This window comes from Cotesia typhae, unplaced genomic scaffold (assembly GCF_013202065.1).
Source record: "Cotesia typhae breed Kobodo isofemale line unplaced genomic scaffold, CoteBio_Ctyphae contig_65, whole genome shotgun sequence".
NCBI lineage: Eukaryota > Metazoa > Arthropoda > Insecta > Hymenoptera > Braconidae > Cotesia > Cotesia typhae.
In genome coordinates this window covers 1,425,370-1,451,264 of record NW_027423762.1, presented here as the reverse complement: position 1 = coordinate 1,451,264, position 25,895 = coordinate 1,425,370, and the positions used below count along the sequence as shown (strand labels likewise).

Below are 25,895 nucleotides of genomic sequence, written 5' to 3'. Positions count from 1 at the left end.
TAGCTAGAACAGAACGTGTTTTCTTGCCAAACGACACTGATAGAAATAAAAAATTTTTTATACCTTGTAAATATTTTATCCCTCGAATATAGATAAAAAATACACTTGCTGAAAGTAATGAACAAATTTTTCTGAAAGAATAAATTGTTCTTAATGAACAAATTGTTCTTAATGAACAATTTGTTACGAGAAGCCCACAAATATCATGTGGACGACCTGCAATCACGGATTGAGCTGTCGAAGGTGTGCCGTAGCAGTGATTAGAGGGAAAACGAACAACCATTCTACTACAGCAAAAATACAATGCCCATACAGCATAAACTAAATGTATGACGTCATAAAGTTATTAGTAATTGAATGATTGCACATTAGGAATAAATAATTTACATTACTAATTAGCAACAATTAAAATAATTTAAATTAATACTTGTGGAGTGAGGACTGACCCCCACAGTAACCTTCGGGCTGAAGGATTCATAGAATTTGAGTTGAGTGTTTAGGATAGGATTACATACCAGTTCACAGAGAAAAAAATATCGCTCTCATCACTATACGTATCGTAATTATCACGATCCAGGCGAAAAGTAGGGGCAAAGTAGTGGCGCTGCAAGCGGTGTATCGTGACCCTTGTGGAAATAATTCTCTGAAAAAACTCTTGACAAGTCTTTATAACTCTGAATAAGACTTTTCGAAATTCTTCACATCCCTAACTAAGTGAAGGAAAGACTTAATAAGTCTTCAAAACTCTGCAATACTCTTCAAAAGTCAAATTTTCCCTGCAATTTCGGAATTTCTCAAAGAGTTATTAAGACTTGATAAGACTTGTTCAGTTTTACAGGAAAAGAAGAAAATATTTCTTTTCAAAAAAATTACTAAAATTTTCTAACCACATGCCACCTATTAGAAACTAAGAACACTCAAAGATTCTAACTGTAAATTCGTAAACTAAAATATGTTAGGTATCAATTAATTCCAGCAGATAGCGTGTGAATAGAAAATTCTTTCCTACCTAGAAAGTTGACTTTAATATTTGATAGTCCAAATTAAATACCGATTGGATTTACTCTTTGAGTAGTATCTGTTTCCAACATCAAGTGCACTTCATTTGCTGTTGATGTTTTGACTTGCTCAACTATGAGTGATTCGATGCCCATCAAAGTATTTTCGTGATGAAAATATTATTTAAAAAAAATTTTTTTAAAACATGCATTAATTCTTTTTTATAGTTTTATTTAATTCTGATAAGTAATTTTTTTGAAAAGAAATATTTTCTTCTTTTCCTGTAAAACTGAACAAGTCTTATCAAGTCTTAATAACTCTTTGAGAAATTCCGAAATTGCAGGGAAAATTTGACTTTTGAAGAGTATTGCAGAGTTTTGAAGACTTATTAAGTCTTTCCTTTACTTAGTTAGGGATGTGAAGACTTTCGAAAAGTCTTATTCAGAGTTATAAAGACTTTTCAAGAGTTTTTTCAGAGAATTATTTCCACAAGGGGATTATCACGATACGTATAATAGTCCTTAGCACCATACGTTTTGAGGTAATCACAATACATACAGTGATAGAATACAAACGTTAGATAACAGTCGCTTTACATATGATTTCGATAATGACGATACAAAGTTTCGTGTTTATCACGATATTTTTTTCTCCGTGTTCCAACAGCCTCCATTATTTTCACGATTAATTAAGTTCGATACATTAAAAATACTCAAAACATTATATACTTAATATTATCATTAATGCTATTATTGTTTTGATCATTAATATTATTTTTATGATTCGTATTAGCATAACTATCATAAGTTTTATGATATTATAATGACAATTATTATTATTATTGATAATATTTTTTTTGAATACTTTCACATCAGTTATTGATTTCATAATGACGTAAAATTATAATGTAATTAACAGACTCGAATTATAGTAGAATAATTAAATATACCTTTAATTCTTATATTCTTCGCATATATTAAAAAATATGTTAAAAAATTACAATATTAAAAAAAAAAAATTAGGAAAACGGTTGACCCTGAAGGCCATCCCTGCAACTTCCCGCTACTTTCGTAATTAAGCGCTCAAAATTGCGCTTATTACGTTTTTGAACTCGAAGAGTTAAAAAATATAATTTTCATGTAGTTTTGAACTCTCTGAGCTCAAAAGTCTGATAGAAGTTACATAAAACACTATTTTTTTAATTTTCATACTGTTATAATTTTCGAATGAATCAACCGATTTTTCCGAGGTTGGCGGCAATCGATGTAGTTTTTTAAGCTCTATAAAAAAAGCAGCTGTTTTAAACTTTTGAGCTCTTCGAGCTTCAAAGTCCTATCAAAATTTGATAAAACACGATTTTTTTTATTTTCAAACTGCTATAACTTTTGAATAATTCAACCGATTTTCTCGCGGTTGGTGGCGATCGATGTAGTTTCTTAAATTCTATAAAAAATTTAGAAGAAAAAAATTGATCTGATGAAAAATTTCGAAGTTATTACAAAAAAACTCTTTTTTCGATTTTTTTCGACAACGATATCTCACGAACGCATCTACCGATTCTGACATTTTTGGTGGCGATCGATGGGGGTTTTCAAGATTAAGAGCTGATAAGTTTTTGAGACTTTCAAAAAAAAAGCAACTTTTACAATATACAGAGTGCGTATTATATGAATGATACTAATCTTAGCGTGCAGTTAAAACGTAAGCTTGTAACTGTTCTTACAAATTGAACCTGGGAGCTTGAAAGATGATTACTAGTCTCGTTAAATAATTGTGTGCGGTTTGTGCTGCGTATTCGGCGTCGTGAGCATATTTCGCAGCATCGACAAAGGCTACAATGGATCATACCTCGTAATCGAAGACTATTTTTAATAGCATCAGAATTTTATAAAGCGTTGTGTTTTATGCGGCCTGGTCTATTTGGTAGTCAGCTCGAGTTTAAGCCGAGTGTACTCCTTCATCGTGATCTGACAATAACAGACACTCTTAAATTTCCTTTTGCTCGAACTACTTCATATAAGCGTTCATTTATTGTAACGTGTTGTAATTTTTGGAACTCATTACCTTCTGCGATAACGTCTTCGAGTACAATCAATGAGTTTCGAAATAAATGTACTTTGTACTTGTTCAGCTTAGAACGAGTGAATGAGGATTAAGGCTATTAAAAGTCATAAATTGTTTACAACTGTTTGATAGTATGATGGCAATGATTAATGTCGATGATTATGATCATAATAATATACAAAAAAATTATTAATGTATTTCTCAAAATTTTAAGTCTTTATAGACTAATATTACTTTATGTTTATCAATATTTTTCTTTTCTATTTTTAAAATTACAGTAAAATTTAAGCTAATAACTAAGTTACTTGTACTCAGTTACGATGTATGGTCACAGGGGATGTAATCCCATGATCTTATAAATTAATAAATAAATAAGTATCGATAATATTAATTCCGAAGGTAAATAAAAAAAGTATCAATATGACATTATTTACACAAAATAGAAAAATGCGGTTAAAAAGAATTAAAACGAAAATCAAAACAGTTAAATTGTCGTTTTGATCTTGTTTATAAATTTTCTTTAGCAAAGTATAATTGCAACATGTCACTTTTTTTGCAACAATAATTTAACTGTTTTGTTTTTGACATAATTTTCTTATAACCTTTTTTTAATATTTTGTTGAAAATCGATGCTTTCATGGATATTACCGTGAGATTGCCACTTACACAATTAGTGATTTTAGAAATCACTGAGTGAACAGTGATCCTTTTTAAACAATAAGTGAATTTGTCATTCTTTAAACGTAAGTGAATATGTGATTTTAGTTTTGATTTGCAGGTATAAGTAAGATATCGTATAATAGCTGTACAGAAAAAATTAAAATAGTCACAGAATAAAAATTATCTTGAATAATGATTAGCAGCAAATCAGGTAAATAATTCTCACAAGACAGTTTATAAACTCACAATATGTACCGGTATAATTTAAACTAAAACTTTTTGTAATATTGTTGATTCAGATTTTTGCCATCAACTATTGTTAAGTTTATAATTATTTTGATAAAAAAATTCTTGCTTAATTTCTTTTTACAGATGAAAACACTAAATTTTCACATTTTTTACCGTCACTAGAGAAAAATTAGTTAAAAATTTTGTCGAGTGGATCAGAGCCCCACTTCCAAATTTGTAATGAGGTGTACTCACGTTTTGATAAATTTGCTCAAGTATTTCAGTATCATTTTTTAATATAATAGTTATTGTGATTTTTTAATTTATAAATACTGTTGATGACAATCATTTGTTACTACCAAGGGCAATTTTTATGTTTGTAACTTTCAAACGTAAACATTGATTACGATTGGATTGTTATTTTAACCTAAAAAAGTCACAAGTATGGTTTGATTTAAAATTTTTACTATCATTAATCATTAATTATACAAATTAAATTTCGATTAGTTGATCAAAAATGTTTTCATTTAGTCTTTAATTAAATTCTTGAATTTATTAAAAAATGACCAACAATTCTAATACTTGTTGAATAAACTGATAAAAGAAGTGAGTTTTGACAATCTTTACTGTCAAATCAGTGAAAATTAATATAAACTTTTGTTGTATTGTTGAGGCCGTCATTCTGAGTTCTTTCACGTAATAATTGATTTATGTTTAACAAATTTAATGAATTATTCTTCTGTTTGCTGTTCAGAGTCAAATTAATTTTCTTAAAATCACGTACTTTTTGTTTATCGGTAATCAATATCCACCTAACCTCAAAGAATCTATCGGTTTCATAAAAACTAGAATGTTTTGAGGATTTGATCAAATGTTATAAAATTGAAAAAATATGTTATTTTTTTTTTTAACTGTCAATTGATTCCTTAAATATTATTATCTTATATTAATTTCAGATTTACCATTAAATATGGAAAATTTTAAAAATTTAACTGTCGACGAGTTGATAAATAAGTTTGAAGAATTAAAAGATGACGACGAAACAATCAACGTTTTCAAGAAGTAAGTTGATTTGATTGTATACAATCAATATATCGATTACGTAAAAATCTAAATTTGGAGTGTATTGTGATATAAACGATTAATAGTACTTGAAATATTAGAAATAAGAGATAATACATGAAATAAGAGATCATTTGATAAATTTTTATGGTCTTACAATAACGCAGGGGATCGTGAGTGGATTTAAATGTGGCCAGAACGGGTGTGACTCTCGGTTTTTGAACTTTTTTTCTTTACGTAAACATATTATGAGAACGTATTTTCGTTTTAAAGACAATAATGAAGAGCATATGTACCTGATTTAGTAATGGAAATTTGTCAATATGTACCAATTATTGACACATTAACGTAAGTCGTTTCTAATCCAAATGTATTAGAAGCCATTTTAACGGAACAAAAGTCTTCGGATGATGTACTGGGCTTTTTTCTTGACGGTGAGCACGCTCAAAATAATGAATTTTTCTCAGAATACCCTTCTGCTTTACGATTACAATTGTATTACGATGAGCTTGAAATTGTTAATCCACTAGGGTCTAAGACAGGAGTTTACAAATTGGGTGCTTTTTACTATACTATCCAAAATTTACGACCACACATCAATTTTAATCTTAATTCTATACATGTACTTCTGCTATGCTGAGATACTGATGTGAAAAAATATGACTTTAGTCACGTATTGCGTCCCTTTTTAGAAGATCTTGCTCGTTTAAAAAGTGAAGAAGGAGTCTAATTAAAATTAGAAAGTGGGAATTTTATACTTCGTGCTTCTATTGCCAAGTTTTGTGGAGATAGACTTGCAGTTCATGATGTATTCAATCTTTTGGGACTTTCTGCAAATTAATTTTGCCGCATGTGCATGTACTCTCGAGCAGATTTGCGTGCAGGGTCTCTCGAACTTGGCCAAGAGCGATCAGAAGATTTATTTAAAGCTCATTTAAGTACTCTAAAAGCATCAAATTTTTCTGATGAATCAAAAACCAAAACAGGTATCCGAGGGGATTGTTACTTAAATGAGTCAAAGTATTTTCATACTTTTCGTAACGAAATTTTCGACCCTATGCATGATCTTCTCTGTGGTGTCTGCCCTATGATAATTAAACTTATTTTGAAACATTATAAAATAGATGAGCAAAAATTTAATGTTAAAATACTTCAATGGCAAGATTTTATCTTTTCAGTGGGGCTATTGCAAAATGAAAAATAAACCCTCCGCAAATTTTACGGATAATATATTAAGAAGAAAAGATCATACTTTGAGTCAGAAGGCCATTCAAATATGGTGTTTGTTACGGGCACTGCCATTTTTACTTGCTGATGATATTGATAACGATGATGAGCATATAGAACTTGTAATTATTTTATTACAAATAATGGATCTAATTTTTGCTCCTAAAATAACCAAATCTGTCCTTCCGTATTTAAATGCATTAATTAAAGAGTTTCGCTGGAGGTTTAAATTGTTATTGCCAAATATTGATGAAATTAATAAGTTTCATCACTTATCACACTATTTTGCATGTATACGGTGGTCCGGTCCGAATGCCAATTATTCATGTATGCGTTTTGAAGCCAAACTTCATTTAGCGGAAATTCGAGCTGAAGTGATTCATAATTTTAAAAATCTCCCTAAAACTTTGATCAGAATATTTCAATGTGGCCAAAGCGCGAAGTGGGGTGGAAAACATATTAAACTTTTTTAACTACGCAAATCATCGGGAAAAAAAGCAGCAATTCACGAGACTTTAAGCCAGCGATTCTTGGTTGACCGTAACTACAATAACACAGATAAAGTATTTTGTATTAATACTATAAAAGTAAATGGTGTTGAGTTTTGTGTAGGTTTATATCGATGTCTTGAATCTTCCCGACTTCATGCTGATAATTTACCGTTGTTTACAAAAATTGATAAAATAATTTTATTGAATGATATTGATGTCTATTTGTTGGTCTCAATTAATACTACAGTTTCATTTGATACAACGTTACACGCATACCATGTAGAATTTTATGATGAAATTAACATACAATTATTCATTAATGTTTCTGACTTAGCTTATTACAAACCGTTTACTTGCAGGAATAAAGCAAACTGTGATAATCTTTACTTAAGTCTCCGTAATTATATATTGTGACTGACTTCTGATTTCTTTATTCTTTTTCATCAGCTGTTTTTGAGTGATACTTGTGAATTTAACTTATTTAATTATACTTAAATACAAAATGAATTGTTTTTTATTATGCATGTAATTATGAATATTTATCCAAGTGACTGATAATTTTTCTTCTTTTATGCAGCTCAACGTATCAATGGTAATGCTTTTTTAGAATTAACTAAAGAGGACCTGCAAGAAATGAGAATAAAGATTGGTCCCCGAAAGTTATTATTGAAAATGTTGAACTCTATAAAAGTTCCGAATTCACATCATGCAGAACTAGCTATGGTCCAGATGTCTTCAAATAATAATTCTGGGCATCAGTTATGCATTACTCCACAGTCTGGGACTATTACGGTAAGCACTTCGTCCCACTTGGAATAAGTGCAGTATTGAAGTAGCATCATGAATGTTTCTCCAATTGATCCAATGGGATTATAGTTTAAACACTAAAATTGGTGTAAATTATTTAGAAGAAAAATTGAACCTTTTTCTCAAGGCATAACACAATATAAATTGGATGGTTTAAAACCACAACCGAAGATAATTACCTACAAAAACTTGAAAAACTGTAATCATTAAGCTTAGTCAAATTTACTTGTGAACTTATTAAAAATTGATAGTATTTTAATTGAAAATTCGGATCCAGACGAATTACTGAATACTTTTAAAGCCGAAATCTTTTCTTCTCTGAATTTATGTGCACCGATACTTACCAAAAGAGATACTCGTTTGAATAACCATTGATTCATTAAAAAGCTGAAAGTAAAGTGTAAAGAGCGTGATGAATTTTACGTGTAAGCTAGAAGAAATAGTGATCCAAATTTACTTGCTTTTTTTAGACTAAAAAGAAAAGAATTAAAAACTAAGTTGAATCATGGTCGTGAAGAATATCTAAAAACTGCTCTCTCAAATCTGCCTTATAGTTCAACTGTTTGAAGCGAACTTGGATTAAAAACCTTAAATTCCTTCGAGGCTTGTGAACTGAATTAATACTATGCAAATATAGTCTGGAAACATCCAACGTGCGATATTGATTTCGTTAATATCTAAATCAAAAGAGAAAAGCCCTGACGGACGCGATCTGAAATGTTTGAGAGATAATTTTTCGCAAATATCACTCTTCCTTACAGCTTTATTTAATAGATCTCCTGACACTGGTATCTTACCTAATATTTGGAAGATTATGTACATAATACCTCTAAATAAAATTGCACAGTTGGAAATTTATTTCATTTAGTTAAGGTATTTAAGAGAATTATATTTCATGTTTCGTTCTCGAGATCACTCTGTAGTACTGCCTGCGTACGCTAATTGTCACCACAAAGTTTAAATATTAAAAAAGTGAATTGAGCCACGATATAGCTCGTCTTTTGTCTAGCTTCATTCTGTTTTTTGTGCGCCTTTCTATACTATATTTTCTGATGATGCGGAACCATTAGAAAAGGATGATATTCTAGAGTTGCTTTGCGATTCAAGTAATCTTATGTGTGAACTGAAAAATTCACAAATCTCACAGTTATCAGTTCGTCGACCCGAAACATAAATCTATTTTATAAGATTCTGTTACAGATGATTTTTTATTTGGAGCAGATCTTTCAAAAAGAATTAAAAATTCTTATACAGTTGAAAAAGCTGGTCTATCTCTCAAAATCAAACCTGAACAAAAGCCTTCTGGTCCACCGAAGCATTTTTTAAACTGGAAGAGCCCGGCTACGTCGCGAGGTGGCCTGCCGCAGCTGGGCTTCAACCGGAAACCGTACCACAAGTACAATCAATTCAACCGATCAACACCTCCTCAAACTCGTTCCGTGAACAAGAACAAGGGCCAGCAGGCCCAGACAACCAATAAAAAGTAAAGGTTAGTCCTCTTGGCGGTAGACTTAAATTTTATTTGCAAGCTTGGTCGCAAATAACTTCTGATATTTTCATTTTGAAACCTATATCTGGGTATAAAATACCGTTTTTAACCACACCAGTATAAAATAAAGAATCCTTCATTAATTTAGTTACTGATAATCAAGCTATGAATAAAGCTATCAATGAGTTTCTATCTTTAGGATCTATTCAGAAATGTTATGATGTTGACGGTCAATTTCTATCTAGTATTTTCCTCACTCCTAAAAGTAATGGAAAATTGCGATTTATTTGGAATTTGAAAAAATTAAATTGTTTTATTGACGTCACTCATTTCAAAATGGAAGATTTCAGAACAATTTTAAAACTTATGACTGAAGGATGTTTTATGGCTAGCCTGGATTTACAGGACGCGTATTTAATGATTCCAATTCACAAAAATTTTTGGAAATTTCTCAGATTTCGTTGGAATAGTCAACTCTATGAATTTATTTGTATGCCTTTTTGTTTAAATACTGCTCCGTGGGTATTTACAAAAATTTTAAAACCAGTTATTAGTATTTTACGAAATCAAGGTTGGATTTCGGTAGTTTATTTAGATGATTGGTGGCTGAAAGCTCCATCAGAAGATCTTTGCCTTCAAAACATCAATGTCTCTATCAAATTATTAGATTCTCTTGGCTTCATAATCAACCGATCGAAGAGTAATTTAATTCCCTCCCAGTTTTGTCAGTTCGTGGGTTTTATTTTTGATTCAAATTCTATGACTACAGAAATAACTCAAAATAAAAGAAATAATATTTATGAGATAATTTCTTTTTTCGAAAATCTAAGAGCTGCTTCATTAGAAACTTTGCGCAATTTGTAGGAAAAATTACTGCTGCTTGTCCTGGTATTAATTATGGTTGGTTTCACTCTAAACCTTTCGAACGAGTAAAATATTTAGCTCTTTTAGAATCACACGATGAATACGAATCCACCATGCTTATTCCATCTTCTTTAGGGAAAGAATTTATTTGGTGGAAACGGAATATTTTAAATTCAAAAAATATTATTAAAAAATCGATTTATCAAGTTACCATTTTTTCAGATGGATCCTTAACTGGTGGGGGTGCTTATTGTATTGGTAATATAGCCTATGGTACCTGATCAAGCCAAGAAAAACATTTTCACATCAATAGTTTAGAATTATTGGCTGCATTTAATGGTTTAAAATCTTTTGCTAATGATTTAAATAATTGCGAAATTCTTTTAAGAATTGATAATTCTACTGCGATAGCTTATTTTAATAAAATGGGAGGTACAAAATTTCAAGATCTGAATAAAATCTCTTATGAAATTTGGTCTTGGTGTGAACAAAAAAATCTGTGGATTTTTGAAACTTATATTCCTTCTGAATAAAATACACAGGCTAATTTAGCTTCAAGAGTGGAAAATATTGACACAGAGTGGAATTTGGTCTCATGGGCTTATAATAATATTATGAAAAGCTTTGGTATTCCAGAAATAGACTTATTTGCATCTAGTTTTAACACAAAGTGTAGATTATTTTGTTCCTGGCATCAAGATCCAGGCGCTTTTTGCATCGATGCATTTACTATGTATTGGACAGATTTTTATTTCTTTGCTGTCCCTCCGTTTTCCTTAATTTTAAAAGTTTTACAAAAAATCCAGGTCGACCGAGCTTGCGGAATCGTAGTGGTTCCTAAATGGCATGCACAACCATGGTACCCTTTATGGTTGTCATTGTTAAAATCACCTCCAATTATTTTCCAACCTTCAAATAATCTTTTATTTGGTTTTGATAGAAATACCCAACATCCGCTAGCAGAAAAATTAACCCTGATAGCTGGAAGATTATCTGGAACGCTTTCAAGATGAAAGGAGTCAAAGAAGATACAATTGATCTTCTTTTAACTTCAATTGCTGAATCTACTCTTCAACAATACAATAGGCCCATTTTGGATTGGTACTCCTATTGTACATTGCAAGATTTGGATTGTTATAAGCCAACTGAAAATCAAGTGGCGGATTGGTTAATTAACTGAAAAGTTTCAGCAAGGTTCTTCTTACAGTTCTATTAATACCTGTCATTCGGCTATTTCTTTTATTTGTGGGGAATATATTGGTCAAAGCCCTCTAATATCGCGTCTTTTAAAAGGAATTTATAAATAAAAACCTAGTAAGCTGAAATATAATAAAATTTACAGTCTTGACCCGATTATCAATAAACTAGAACAAATGAGCCCTCTCAGTGTTCTGAGTTTACGTGATCTAACTTCAAAATTAATAATGATAATTGCTTTAGTTACGGCTCATCGTAAACAAACCTTGCATTCTTTTAAACGCTCTAATATAAAATCAATCAACGACGGTTTTGAAATTGAAATTCCTCATACCATTAAGACGTCTTGACGTGGACATTATCAACCTTTCCTAATTCTTCCTCGTTTCACTGAAAATAAAAATTTATGTGTTGCTTCTACTTTAGAAGTTTATTTAAAAGTAACATCAGAATTACCAAAAAATAAAACTGAAGCTTTATTTTTAACAACAACTCGACCCTTCAGAGCAGCTTCAAAAGATACTCTGAGTAGACGGTTGAAGGAATTTTTATTTGATTGCGGTATTTCTATGGAATATACCCCTCACAGTATTCGCCATGCTTCAACTTCGTCAGCTTTGGCTAAAGGAGTTGATCTTTCTGTAATCAAAAACCTGGCTGGATGGTCTCAAAAATCGAAGGTTTTTGAAAAATTTTATAATCGACCGATTGTCCAGGATCCAAGTACTTTTGCTAAAAGTTTGTTTTCTTAATCATTATTAATTTCTATTGTTATTTGTGCTCAATTAATAAATTGTATGTTTTTTCGTTATTAATAAAAATATTAATATGCATTGTTATTTCAGAATTTGCTCTGAGCATCCTATAGAGTGATCTCGAGAACGAAACATGAAATATAATTTGTAGATTGTTTCGTTCGAAGAGATCACAACCCACCCCTTTTATTATTTAATTACGATTTTTTTTTATTTTACGTAATTTATTAACTAAAATAACAAAATATGTCTCTTTATTTTTGTTTGACAACATAAAATTACATAGAAATATGTATTCATGTATTCATGAATTCATGAGTATATCACGTGCCTAAAGGTAAAAGGGCTTATAACAATTTATGCGCCCTTTTACCTTTGCAAAGGTAAAAGGGCGCATATTTTTTTTTATTGCCAATTAAATAGTAGACACATTCTACACTTAAAATTAAAAAAAAAAATCTGGAAAACGGTTGATCCTGAAGGCCGTCCCTACAACTTCCCACCAATTCCGTACCTCAGCGCTCAAAATTGCACTTATTACGTTTTTGAGCTCTCTGAGCTCAAAGAAATAGCTGTTCTTAATAGAAGTAGAAATAGAAATAGAAACACAACAAATTTATTAATGAAAAGTCGACTTAACATAAAATTCATTAATTACGAACGAAAACAAAAAGAAAAAAATCAATTTTAAATTAGTTGTATTATCGCAAAAATCAATCTGGCTAGTAATTAGATAATTCTAAGAAATCACACTTTTTTAGTGTTTTGAAAAATTGCAGGATAAATAAACATCCTTTGAATGATTAAAAATTTATAATTAAGTCAACCTATAAAATGCATGAATTTAATTAATCAACTATTATTATTTAATAATAAGTTTTACAAAATTTAGGTAAAATCGACATGTCATACATATGTTATTTGAAATTTTTTAATCTTCCAGACATCATTTATGATTTTACTAAAACGCCCTCTCGTGTTTGGTTATAAAAACTACTTCAAAGTAGATACAATTGAGTGCTCTAGAAAAGAAAACATATGGCGGACTAAATTGAGAAAATGCGGTGTGATTGCCAATCAAAATGTGTTAATTACAATTAAACTAAGCAATATCAAGTTTCTTCATTGAAGCTTAATAACAGAGCTGAAAAAAATTGAAACCAAAAATTTTATATAATTTCAGATGATTTCACCACACCACCATATTGATAGTTATGTCCACTAAAAATTTAAAAAAAAATTTAAAAACGGATTTTTTCACTGAAACTGATAATTAATCGAGTAAGCAGTGTTTTTAATGAGTTGAGTATGCTTGACTAATGTAAATTTATAAGTATAAGAATGTATGAAATCATATATTATGTAATTAGAGCTGATCAGCCCGAATATGTATAACTATACATAATTTTCATAAATTCGAGCAAAATCGTTTTTTCTCGGGTTGAAATTCTTCCGAAAAAATTTGGGGTACTCAATGACGCGCGCCAAGTACGATAAAAAAATTTTTGTTTTTAATTTTTAAATTTTCAACAAATTTTCTTTCAATTTTTTTAACATTATGACAGTTTCTTGGTATTTTTTTGTATTTCACTTTTTTTTGTAGAGAATGACAATTATTATATTGAGTCGTATTTTTTTTTGTAAAGTGCTAATGTTATTGAGATGAGTTTTATGAACGTGGACTTGGCGCAATTTTTTACAGTGAAACTGTTTTTATTCGGATTTATTAATAACAACAATCATTTTAGTAATAATAATGATAATGATAAACATTATTATTGCTTTCATTTTTAACATCAATTTATTATTACCAATATTAATACTTTCAGTATTATAATTACTATTATTGTTATTTTTATTATGGTTACCAATATTATTTATTGTTATTATGATATTGTTGTTAGTAAATGACGCAATATATCAAACGCATAGTCATGTTTCGTATTATCAAGAGATTAAGATTATTTGAAACCCGCTCAATTGGATGACAGTGCCACCTACAGGCAATAACCATAAGATTACAGAATGTTCACACTTTTTAATGAGAATTCCCCAGACACTGAACATCTGGTTTATCCGAAGAAAGTATAACTCATACAATGTTTGTGTGTTTAAACTGGTTAACAAATAAAATTTAATTAAAAAATATGTTTCAAACATAAACATGGAAGGTTGTATGATAATTTGTTCTATAAAATTTTTTGTTTCATAAGATACTTTTACATTTTTAATTTCAAACGTAAACTTTTCCCGCGCAATATTAAAAATTCATAAATAAATGAATTTTTCAGGCAAAGCTATAATCATATGAAAAGTCGTTCGTTCTTTGATTTTACAGCTCAAATTATGATAAAAAAATTAAAGTTTTCTTTTCTCATATTAGCTAGTGGTATTAAAAAAATTTAAATTGACTAATCCGCGAAAACGCCTCCGGTTTAAATCGATAACTTAAATTATCGATGGAAATTATACATTTCTTATATATACAAAGAGAATTTTGACATTTTCTTAATAAGAAAAAATTTTAATTTAGATTTAATACTGCAATACACATTAATTCAATGAAAATAACAAACAATTATTTTAGTAATAATAATGATAATGATAAATATTATTATTGCTGTCATTTTTAACATCAATTTATTATTACCGATATTATTACTTTTAGTATTATAATTAGTATTATTGTTAAAAAGTGTTCCTATGCAGAGATATCTGAATAAAAAATTATAATAGGGACAAAATTTAAGCAGTTATATTCAACGCTGTCTGAACCGAAATAATTCTGATTCATAGAACTAAACAATTTTTTCATATTTTTTCAATTAATTAATATTAGGAAAAAAAGGTATGAACTACTGTTATAATAGAAATTTAAGAAAAAGAAAGAACGTAGAATTTAAAATAAAATTTGCAACCTCAGAAAAACGTCATGCTTACAGTAAATACAGTCGGTAGTCTGACGCTCCGTTTACAACGAAATTTTTGAACGGAACTTGGTGCCAGATTCTACCAAATCTGTGGATTATTTTTTTTTTTTATTTAGTATTATAATTTTAAAAATTTTTGTTTTGTTGTTTGTGCTCATTTACTTAAGTATTTTTTTTAACTTTAAAAGAAGTTAGTAGTAGTTATTTTATTTAATTTCTTGTTAAGTTTAAGATAAGTTAATATATTTTAAGTATTAAGATGTCATATATACATAGAAAAAGAAAATTTCTTGAACTAAGAAAATTGTAAGGAAGACCGAAGTTATTTTGGAGCAAGAAGGAATTTTCTTGGCTTAAAAAAAATTAACTTCATTCAAGAAATTTTCAATCTTCCTTAAGATTTTTTTGATTTAAGAAAATTTACGCCTGACTTAAGACTTTCTTTCTTTCGGTGTACCTCAAGTTTTCAATTTACTTCTTTTGTAAGAAAAATACGTAAGCACTTTTAGAATTCGCAGGCCATCTTACTGATTGTACAGTCTCATAATCTATTTGGATCCATGATAAATTATGTTTAATCATCGCAACATGATGATTTTCAGAATTACCATCTTTTGAAGAGTTAAATATAGCACTTACAATAGCATAGTTTGTATTACATATTGATATTTTTGCTTTGGGTACCAATTTTATAAACCCTTTTTTCCTATTTATTAATTTATTTTTTCCTTTGATGGACACATGTAACTTCACAACTAATATCTGTTGCAAGGAATTTAATGAAATTTTTGTTAGCGTTTCTTTGACTTCTATACAATTTTCACAAAATTTGAAATTAGTAAACCAATATCCAAATGATGAATCAATTAATTTTTGTAGTTCAAATGTTTTTTTCTCATCATATATTGAAACATGTAATACATTTTCTAGTATACTGTAAGAATTAGAATAATTGCATGTTTTGCATCGATCATTAATTTCTAATTTAAATTGTACTAAATTTCTAATATCACAATTATCATTACAAATTTTAAGAAATACTGATACAGGATCATTATTTGTCATAGAATAAGGCTGCTCTATTAATGACTCTTTAATGTCACTGGACTTTAGAAGTAATTCGCGATTATTATATTTGCTAAATAAATTACTAAGTTTATTGTTGACAGATTGATACTTTAGGCCATGATTGATTAATAATGTCCTAATTATTGTATTATTAAACATACATTGAATAATTGAATTAAGACCATCGGAAACGTTATTACAGTTTTCGATACCTCGACAATCTAATAAACTAAGAGAAGCTTTTTTTGCATTTTTGAGTTCAATTTGAATAGAATGTTCTTCAACTGCCCAAATCATGTCCCATACTTTTTGCCAACGTGTATCAGGAATTGGTATGGTAGGTAAATCAGACCTATAAATTTTTCTTAAACGATTATATTCTTTAATTGCTGAAGAGCTTGCTTTAACGGAATGAGGATCAAAATTCATTAAATGTAGTCCACGTAACTCTGTTACACGAGATAGGGCTACATAAATTTGACCAACATTAAAAATGGTGTTCCCTGCTTCAATGATGGCATTTTTTAAACTTAAACCTTGACTCTTATCAATAGTTACTGCATAACTCAAGCATAATGGAAATTGTTCTCTTACAACGAAAGCTCTTTCAAATAATTGAAATTTTACTTTAATACCATTTTAAAAATCAGCTCCTAAATTATCATATATTATTATTATGATATTGTTGCTAGTAAATAAGACAATGCATCAAACGCATAATTACAATACGAATTATCTAAAAATTATGATTATTTGAAACCCGCTCAATCGAATAACAATGCCACCTACAGGAAATGACCAAAAGATCATAGAATGTACACACTGTTTAATGAGAATTCTCGAGATCCTGAACAGCTGGTATATCCGAAGAAAGTAAAACTCAAACAATGTTTAGCGTATTATCTATTTGGTCTGGTTATTAAATTAAATTAAATTAGAACAATATGTTTAACAACATATACATAGAAGGTTGTTGGATAGTTTAGTTAGTAGTTTACTCTGTAAATTTTTTTGTATTCATAAGAAATTTTTTTACATTCTTAATTTAAAGTTTGTACTTTTCCCACGGATATGAAATGTTCATAAAATTATTATAAAAATAAATTAAACTTTTATTTTCCGTAAAGAAACTAGTAGCATCGATAAAATTTCATGAAAATTAGTCGCGTATATCTTTTGAATGAGATTGATAGACTTGAATTATCAATCATAATATTTATATTTTATAAAATCGTAGGAAAAATTTTTTATATTTTTTGTAATTTAGGAAATTGTGAATTTGGATTTAATACCACAATCCTTAATAATTTAATAAAATAATCGTATTGTTCAATATTATGAATGCAATTATTTTTAACATCAATCTATTGTTATCATTATAATAACTATCAGTATTATCTTCATTTTTATTGTTATTATTAGCATGATTATTGTAAGATAATTGTCTTAACATTAAATATTTATTTACCGGGACTAGGTGTTAAAAGATGGAGGAGACACAATTCGTGGTTATAGTCATATATTATAAATAAATCACAGTCATTCTTAGATTACAAAGTTGAGCATTAGATAAACTACACTAGTCACAAAAATTAAGGGATATAAAAAAAATTCCAAATTTTTTGGTGATTTTCAGCGAGCTGTAACTCCGAGGAAAATGATCGCACAGAAAAAAAAAAAAAAGCAAATTGTAGCTCCAAGTGTCTAGTTTTTAGATATGATCATGAAAATTTTTTGTCATCGTCAGATCTGGAGAAATCCTAAGAAAACTAATGAAAAAAATTTTTCGAAATTTTTTTCGTCTTAAAAAGGTCTACGGGCTTCAAAAAAATTTTTCGATTGTTTCGTTTAAAAGCTCTTTTAGTAAATTTAATACCCTTTAATTTGACGTAATCAAAAGCCTGTACGATAATTTGCCGCGGAGTTATCGTCAATCAAAGCAAAAAGTTTTTTTGACTTTGGAAATCAATAACTCTGGAAATAATGACCGTATAGGAAATCGAAGGAGGGTTTTGAAAACTACACAATATTCTCTATAAGAAAACGTAAACCGCTTTTGAAGAAAAAAATTTTTTTGAATTGAAAACTCGGACTGAAAAAAGACAAAAATTCGCATAATTAAGGATATTTGGATAACTTGGTATAACTTTGGATAAAATGGATGAACGAAGGATATCGTTGGTAATTTTTAACTTCAAAGTGTCCCCTAAAATCCCTAAGAAATTCAAAGCGCTGCGATTTTTTGTTCATAGTGCCCAGAAGCTTCAAATTCTGTGTTTTCGCAAAAATCACCATTATGAGCAATTTTGTGATTTTTATTCATTTTTCCATTGAAAAAATTTGTTTTTTCAAAATTCTTTATTTTTCGATCAAAGAGATTGATTTTTCAAGAAATTTGAAAAAAAAAAAAAAATTTTCAATTTTTTCGAAATTTTTTTATCAAAAATTTTTTTTTTAATTTTTTTTTTTATCGTCTTCAGAATGCTTCACTATTGTCAAAAAAATTAACTCAATTTTTTCTGTCCGCTACAACTGCCTTAGTTTTAAATCTCATTTTAAAAATTCAATAAAAACAAATTGATATACCCCCGCGGAGTTCGGCTTTTCCTCACACAAAACTTGAATTTTACGTTTTCTTTTGAGCCTAAATTCCTTACGTGAATTTTATGTAAGCTTTTCTTTGATAAGCACCTTTTGATATGCCTCGTCGACATTTAGCTGCCACAGATGTGGCTCGCATTGTTACCCTCCTTCAAGAGGGCTACAGTCAGGTGGAAGTAGCAGCTTCTATGGGAGTGAGCCAGTCCGTTATCAGTCGGGCCTATGCCCGATTTAACGCGACTCAAAGTTACGATCGTCGTCCGGGTCAAGGTAGACTACGAATCACTACCGAGCGTGATGATCGAGCTATCATTCGAGAAGCTCGTCGAAACCCTACTGCGCATGCCCACACGATCGCTCATCAATTTCGCAATCGTCGACAACGTCCTCCCCAACAACACATATCGGCATCGACGGTTCGAAATCGCTTTCGAGAGCAAGGACTACGCGCAAATCGCGTGCCTATGCTCACTCCACGACATCGCCGAGCCCGATTGGCCTATGCTCATGATCATCACCATTGGGGTCGTAGACAGTGGACCAGTGTATTATGGACTGACGAATCTCGATTTTGTCTTCATGGCAGCGATAGACGATCTCTCGTTTGGCGCCGTCGTGGAGAACGAGATCGGGATGGTTTTACGAGATCAGTTACAGCTTTCAATGGTGGATCAGTCATGGTGTGGGCAGGCGTGTCCTTCAATACCAGAACCCCGTTGGTCATCGTTCGTGGGACGTTGACTGCCGATAGGTACGTCGACGAAATTCTGGAGCCACACGTCCTGCCTATGCGCACACGCATGGGGGCAAGACGGTTCATTTTGATGCAGGATAATGCTCGTCCTCACACTGCAGTTCGTACGCGAACTTTTCTCCGCGCCAACAACGTAACAACGCTTAATCATCCAGCGATGAGTCCTGATTTGAACCCAATTGAGCATTTTTGGGACATGCTTGGGCGTCGATTGCGGCGAGACTATCCGCAACTGCACAATCTTCATCAGTTGACTCAAGCGTTGTTACGTTGTTGGCAAGGAATTTCGCAACGTGATATTCGACGATGCATCAACATGCAAGAGCGTTTACGAGCTGTGATTCGGAACAGAGGTGGCAATACACGGTACTGAGCAGTTACTGCCGTGCGTACAGAGGTCATTCGGCAGCTGCAAACCGACAAACACGCAGACAAAGACACACACACACACACACACACACACACACACACACGTGTGTGTGTGAGAAGCGTAAATCCGACCGAGCAACCTCCACGTGGTATGCTTTGGGTAACGCTAATGCCGGCTGTAAAACAACAGTCGAAAAAAATTGAGAAAATTTCGAAAAAAATTTTCGAAAAAAATTGAAATTTTTTTTTTTTCAAATTTCTTGAAAAATCAATCTCTTTGATCGAAAAAATAAAGAATTTTGAAAAAAAAAATTTTTTTCAATGGAAAAATGAATAAAAATCACAAAATTGCTCATAATGGTGATTTTTGCGAAAACACAGAATTTGAAGCTTCTGGGCACTATGAACAAAAAATCGCAGCGCTTTGAATTTCTTAGGGATTTTAGGGGACACTTTGAAGTTAAAAAATTACCAACGATATCCTTCGTTCATCCATTTTATCCAAAGTTATACCAAGTTATCCAAATATCCTTAATTATGCGAATTTTTGTCTTTTTTTCAGTCCGAGTTTTCAATTCAAAAAAAATTTTTTCTTCAAAAGCGGTTTACGTTTTCTTATAGAGAATATTGTGTAGTTTTCAAAACCCTCCTTCGATTTCCTATACGGTCATTATTTCCAGAGTTATTGATTTCCAAAGTCAAAAAAAACTTTTTTGCTTTGATTGACGATAACTCCGCGGCAAATTATCGTACAGGCTTTTGATTACGTCAAATTAAAGGGTATTAAATTTACTAAAAGAGCTTTTAAACGAAACAATCGAAAAATTTTTTTGAAGCCCGTAGACCTTTTTTAAGACGAAAAAAATTTCGAAAAATTTTTTTCATTAGTTTTCTTAGGATTTCTCCAGATCTGACGATGACAAAAAATTTTCATGATCATATCTAAAAACTAGACACTTGGAGCTACAATTTGCTTTTTTTTTTTTTTCTGTGCGATCATTTTCCTCGGAGTTACAGCTCGCTGAAAATCACCAAAAAATTTGGAATTTTTTTTATATCCCTTAATTTTTGTGACTAGTGTATATTATCAAGAAAATTTTACACAGAAAAAAAATTATTTGATGTATATAAACTTTCTTAATTAAGGAATTGTTCTAATCAATCAAACAAATTTCGGTGAAAGTATAATTTTTTTGATATTCAAGAAAAGTTTTTTTGTGTTATGAACTAGGGGAGGGTGGGGGAGGACGGCCCAGGTGGGGCAAGACGGCCCACCTCAAAAATTGACCAAAAATTTTTTTTTTTTAATCACGACAAATTCGGGTTATTGATGAATTGTTAGCCCTACGTGTGAAAACAAAGGCAAAATGAGCCACTGAAAAGTTTTAAGAAGAAGTTTTCTTATAACTTTATAATCTAATCATGATTAATGAAATAAAAATCATATTTTTCAGCTGATTTTATAGATTTAGGGCGAAATAGACCATTCGAAAAAATTGTGAATAACAATAACAAATTCTTTATTTAAAAGAAAAATAACAATTATTAAGACCTTCAGGATAATCCTAAAAAATTGAATGACATGTTCTAGATTTCATGTTTCAAAAAGTTCTAATTTATAAACAACAACAATTTTTCTATTCTACTCATCTCTCTGACACATCCTGCATATGAAATATACTCGTATAAAACTATTGTTTGGAAATAATAAAAATTGTAGGGGTGTTAATAACGAATAATTCTTATTATAGAATGACGTGTTAGAATAGAAGTTCCTCTCCCTAATCCTTTCCCAAACCTTTCACACAAAAATATCCTGTTACGTGAATGTTGGAACGCTTCACGTAATGATTATCCGTAACTCCTATTCTTTAAAAATAGGACACCCCTCAATAAAAATTGTAGGGGTGTTAATAACGAATAATTCTTGAGGTTGGAATTTAATTAATAAAATCAATTCTTAGCTGAATTTGACACGAAGATTATACATGAAGATTTCTACCAAATTGCAAGTGTGTAAGAACTAATGTCGAAAATTTACAATTTTTATTGTTGACATTTACCCCTGCAACCCCCTGTGGGAGTGAGATTTATCATTTAGAATTATTATAAATCAATCCTCACAATATTCATAAATGTAATTATCGGTACTGTACATTTGGTAAGGGGGCGTTCATTAATTACGTGAGGTGTTTTTTTGAAATTTCAGACCCTCCCTTCCCCCTTGGTAAGATATCGTGAGATTTTATTCAACCCCCTCCCCCCATCCCCCAATCTCACGTGAGATTTTTCAAAATGTGGGTTTCTTACTTAACCGCGTTAGATTATTATTGTAAAAAGAAAAGAAAAACTTGAAAGCCACAACAAATAAAAACCGGCTTAGGTGGGCCGTCCTGCCCCACCCTCCCCTATTGTTTTGGCTTAAAGTAACCTTAGATCTTTCAGCGAATTTTTAAATTTTCTCTCGGTTGAAATTAATCTTTCTTTCTGTGTACAAAATTTCCGATCTATATTTTAATAATGAATATTTTGATTGTTCTTTCAAAAGTTAATAAAAAATATTTTTTACTATAGATAACGAAAGTGTAGAAAGTGAAAATGATGGCTCGACTATAACTTTAGAATCTTTGAAAGACCTCGATGTACCTTTAAATGAATTTTTAGTGCTTTGGAAAGCTACTTTCGATGAAAGAAGAAATCTTTTACAAAACTATGATTTTGAAATTTATAATTATTTGTCTGAATTTTTCACTTTCAAAGATGATAGAGGCTATTTATTGGTATGCCAAATGCGCTGTTATTTATAATTTAACTTAAGATAATTTATTAACGTAAAATTAAGAAATTAAATGAAATTGCTCGCTATTTTTGAAACTTTTTGCGGTTTATTAGATCAGAATTTTCCATATTACATCTATTTTTATATAATTGAGCTTTTTAATAGATCGTTGAAAAATTTGAAATTTACAAGACTTACAAAAATTTTAATTTATTTAAAAACACTTTCAAAAACTATTCAACGAAGATACTTTTCGAGCAAATTAACAGATTTATATGTGGCTTATGATTTCAATGCGATTTTTTGAGAAATATTATTCATTAGTTTATTACGTATTATTAAATACATTAATTAGCGATAGAAATTTTTATAGTCGTATTCATTTTATTTGATAAAACAATAATTTTTTCAATGTAAATATGATTAAAAAACTAACTACTAAACAGAATAATAAAAATTTCTCATTAGACATCTTTCAATAGAAATAAAATAAGTCAATCGATTTACAAGAAAAAATTTGGTATATAATCTCAAAGAACTTAACTTTATTAAATCAAGTGAAAAAGTTCTTGAATAATTTAAAATCAACTCATATTAAATACAAATTGTTATTTCGAAATTTCTTTTTGTTTTATTTGACAGAAACATATTCGTGGAAATTATATCCTTAGTTCTATATTTTTAGCTCCAATCAACCTAATTTGTTTATTATATAACGAACAAAATGCCTTAAACATATTTTAATTCAAAAAATTTTTTGAATATAATAATGTTGCTGTTAAAACAATTAATGTTTCTTTCGGTTTATTTTTTTTTCTCCGACTCTTGCTCTGATGGAAGGGAATAATTTATATTAAAAATATAATTTTTAGCTTAAACAAGATTTTGATACTTTATATCCTGATCGAGACCAGATTGCAACGGAAAATTGGAGAAAAGTGAAACAATTTTTATATAAAAATTGATCGATAGGGATATTTTTGATGATTCTGTTACTGACATAAGTGAAAGTAAGTGTACATAAAATCTATCTAATTCAAACAAGCTGTAAAATTAAAAGGTCGTAAAGTATATTACTTTATATAATTTTCTTTATTTATTTAGACGAAAAAAACCGCGTTTATTTTAACTCATTTGGCCTTATTATTCGGTGTTTGTAATGCAATCCAAAATAAAAAAAATTATTAAACATTTTCGTCCAACTCACGAAGAAATGCAAAGAGGATTCGTATTACAAGTATCAGTAAGTTTAATATTAATAATATTTATTTAACAAATATTTTAGTGAATTTCCACTTGAATGTTCATGCAGAAGTTAATTTAGTAAAATTGAAAAGTTTAACATGAATTGAATGAAAATTCCTCTGATTGCGAAATATTTACTGGTTCAATTTTATTCTATTGGAAAACTTATATCTATTCGATTCAAAAACATTAATTTAAGTTTTCCAAATTAATTTTTTTACTTCCAATCTGTTCTCTACAATAAATTTGATGTTTCTTTATATTAATTTGAGAGTAAAAATAACCAATTAATTTTCAGATAATATTTATTTTATATGATTTTGTTGTAGGAAAAATGAATGGTCAGAAAAATTTATTCTGTTGAACATTCGACTTGACATTTACGTGATTTGAGGTTTTATTTTATTTATATTTCTTTATAATAAAATTAAAATTTTTCATAGGTTGTTGGCAACATTGAAGCAATAGTCAAAAGAAGAGTCGACAAGCTTGCTCAATACAAGTGTACTTTACAACCATTCATTGTTGTTGTGGGTCCAATTGAAAACATTTCTCAAATCTTCCTCTATTTGCATGCAGACTATCGTTATGAAGTTAATTCTCTATTAGAAGCTTTTTTTGCTTTTTAAGTGTATTTTCGCTCTCAACGCAATTTACCCCCTGAATCGGCACCAATATGGCAGTTTTTCCAAATAGTTCTTTGGGGTTTGCCATATGATGACACATACAACAGCCATTATATAAGCGTCGAAACATTGATTGGAGAGTACAAACATTTTACTCCCTAAAATTAAGTTTAATTATTAAGTTAAAATCAGTTGCATTTCATTGATGGTTTAATTTTACAGTTCCGTAAATGTTTATAATTAGTTAGTTAGCAACATAATTACTTAATTTAAAATGCCTACTTGCAGTATTTGTTCAATTCAAATTGATTGTATTAATACACTCATTTTTCATATCGTTGAACAACATCCAGATGTAAAAATGTATACAATTGTGGAGAATTGAATTGTTACTCAACTTTTAGCACAAAAGATTCTTTCAAAAACATTTACAGAGAATACATGATTGCCAGTTGAACTCATTAGTTGTAAATGATATAAATATTAATTTGATGAATGAAACTCGAGAATTTTCTAATAGGGAAAATCTAAATTATGATAGTAATACTCAGAGTAACTTTCAGCAAAATACAAATAATCCGGGTTTTTCAGCGAATGATTTTAAAACTGCCCTTAATAAAGCAGCAGTAGAACTTATAGCAAACTTGTACGCTAATCTTCGCTTGTCTAAAAATATTGTTCAATCTATTATCGATGATATTAAGGTTTTCTTGGGTGATTCTTTTATAGGTATATTAGAATCAAAAGTAGAAAATACTCTTATTAATTCAAACTGTTCCGATAAAGATATTAATGTAATTAAAAAAATGTTTGATGATATAAAACATACTTTTGCGGATTTAGATACAGAGCATCGACGGTTAAAGTATTTTGAAAAATCAGGTTTTTATGTAAAACCGAAATCGTACATTATTGATCGTGCTTATGTTATTTCAAAATCAAAAAAGGCTCTAAGGGTAAAATGATTGACATATGTGGACAATTTATACCATTACGTGCAACGTTCAAAAATTTTTTTCAGCAACCTAATGCTTTAACTGACACGGTAAATTATATGGAACAACTTAAAAATAATGAAGCAGTAATTGAAAACTATATTCAGTGTAAATCATGGGCTAAAAAACGATCTGAATACAAAGATGATGATATTGTGATACCATATTTTTTATCTGGTGATGACGTGGAAGTTAATAATCCTCTAGGCTCTCGATCAGGAAAGATTATGCCCATTTACGCATCAATTCCATATTTATCATCAGAATGCCGGTCAAAATTAGAAAATTATTTCCTTGTTTTATTGTATGACAGTTGGATTCGTTTAAATAAAAATAAAAAAAATCGAACATTTCACATTTACCGCCCGCTCATTAAGGAAATAAAATTTTTGGAAGAAAAAGGAATTAAAATTTTAACAAATCAAGGTGAAAAACATGTTTATTTTGTGTTGGGTCTCATCCAAGGAGATAACCTTGGCTTACATGGTCTTTTAGGCTTTACTGAATCGTTTTATGCAACTTATTATTGTCGATTTTGTAAAATGGACAAAAATACATGTCAACATACCATTGTTTTATCCCCTGAATTGACTCGAACTGTACAAAACTACGAGACAGACCTTAAAACAAACAATATTACGCTAACAGGTATACGAGAAAAATGTGTATTTAATTCAGCTTCATT

General features: G+C 29.9%; 1 protein-coding gene across 4 annotated transcripts in view; it reads left to right on the top strand.

Annotated features, from left to right (window-relative positions):
- LOC141532529 (ubiquitin carboxyl-terminal hydrolase 3) overlaps positions 1–23,308 on the top strand; it is a 39,571-nt gene extending 16,263 nt beyond the window's left edge. The window contains exons 9-10 of one of the 4 annotated variants that reach the window (XR_012480102.1): positions 4,908–5,013; positions 7,309–8,981. The gene's annotated coding sequence lies outside the window, so the exon portion shown is untranslated. Of the gene's footprint in view, positions 1–193; positions 1,440–4,907; positions 9,284–23,216 lie in introns of those variants that run through there. The other 3 variants (XR_012480103.1, XR_012480100.1, XR_012480101.1) reach the window with 3 other exon arrangements.
- Positions 23,309–25,895: the final 2,587 nt, after the last annotated feature.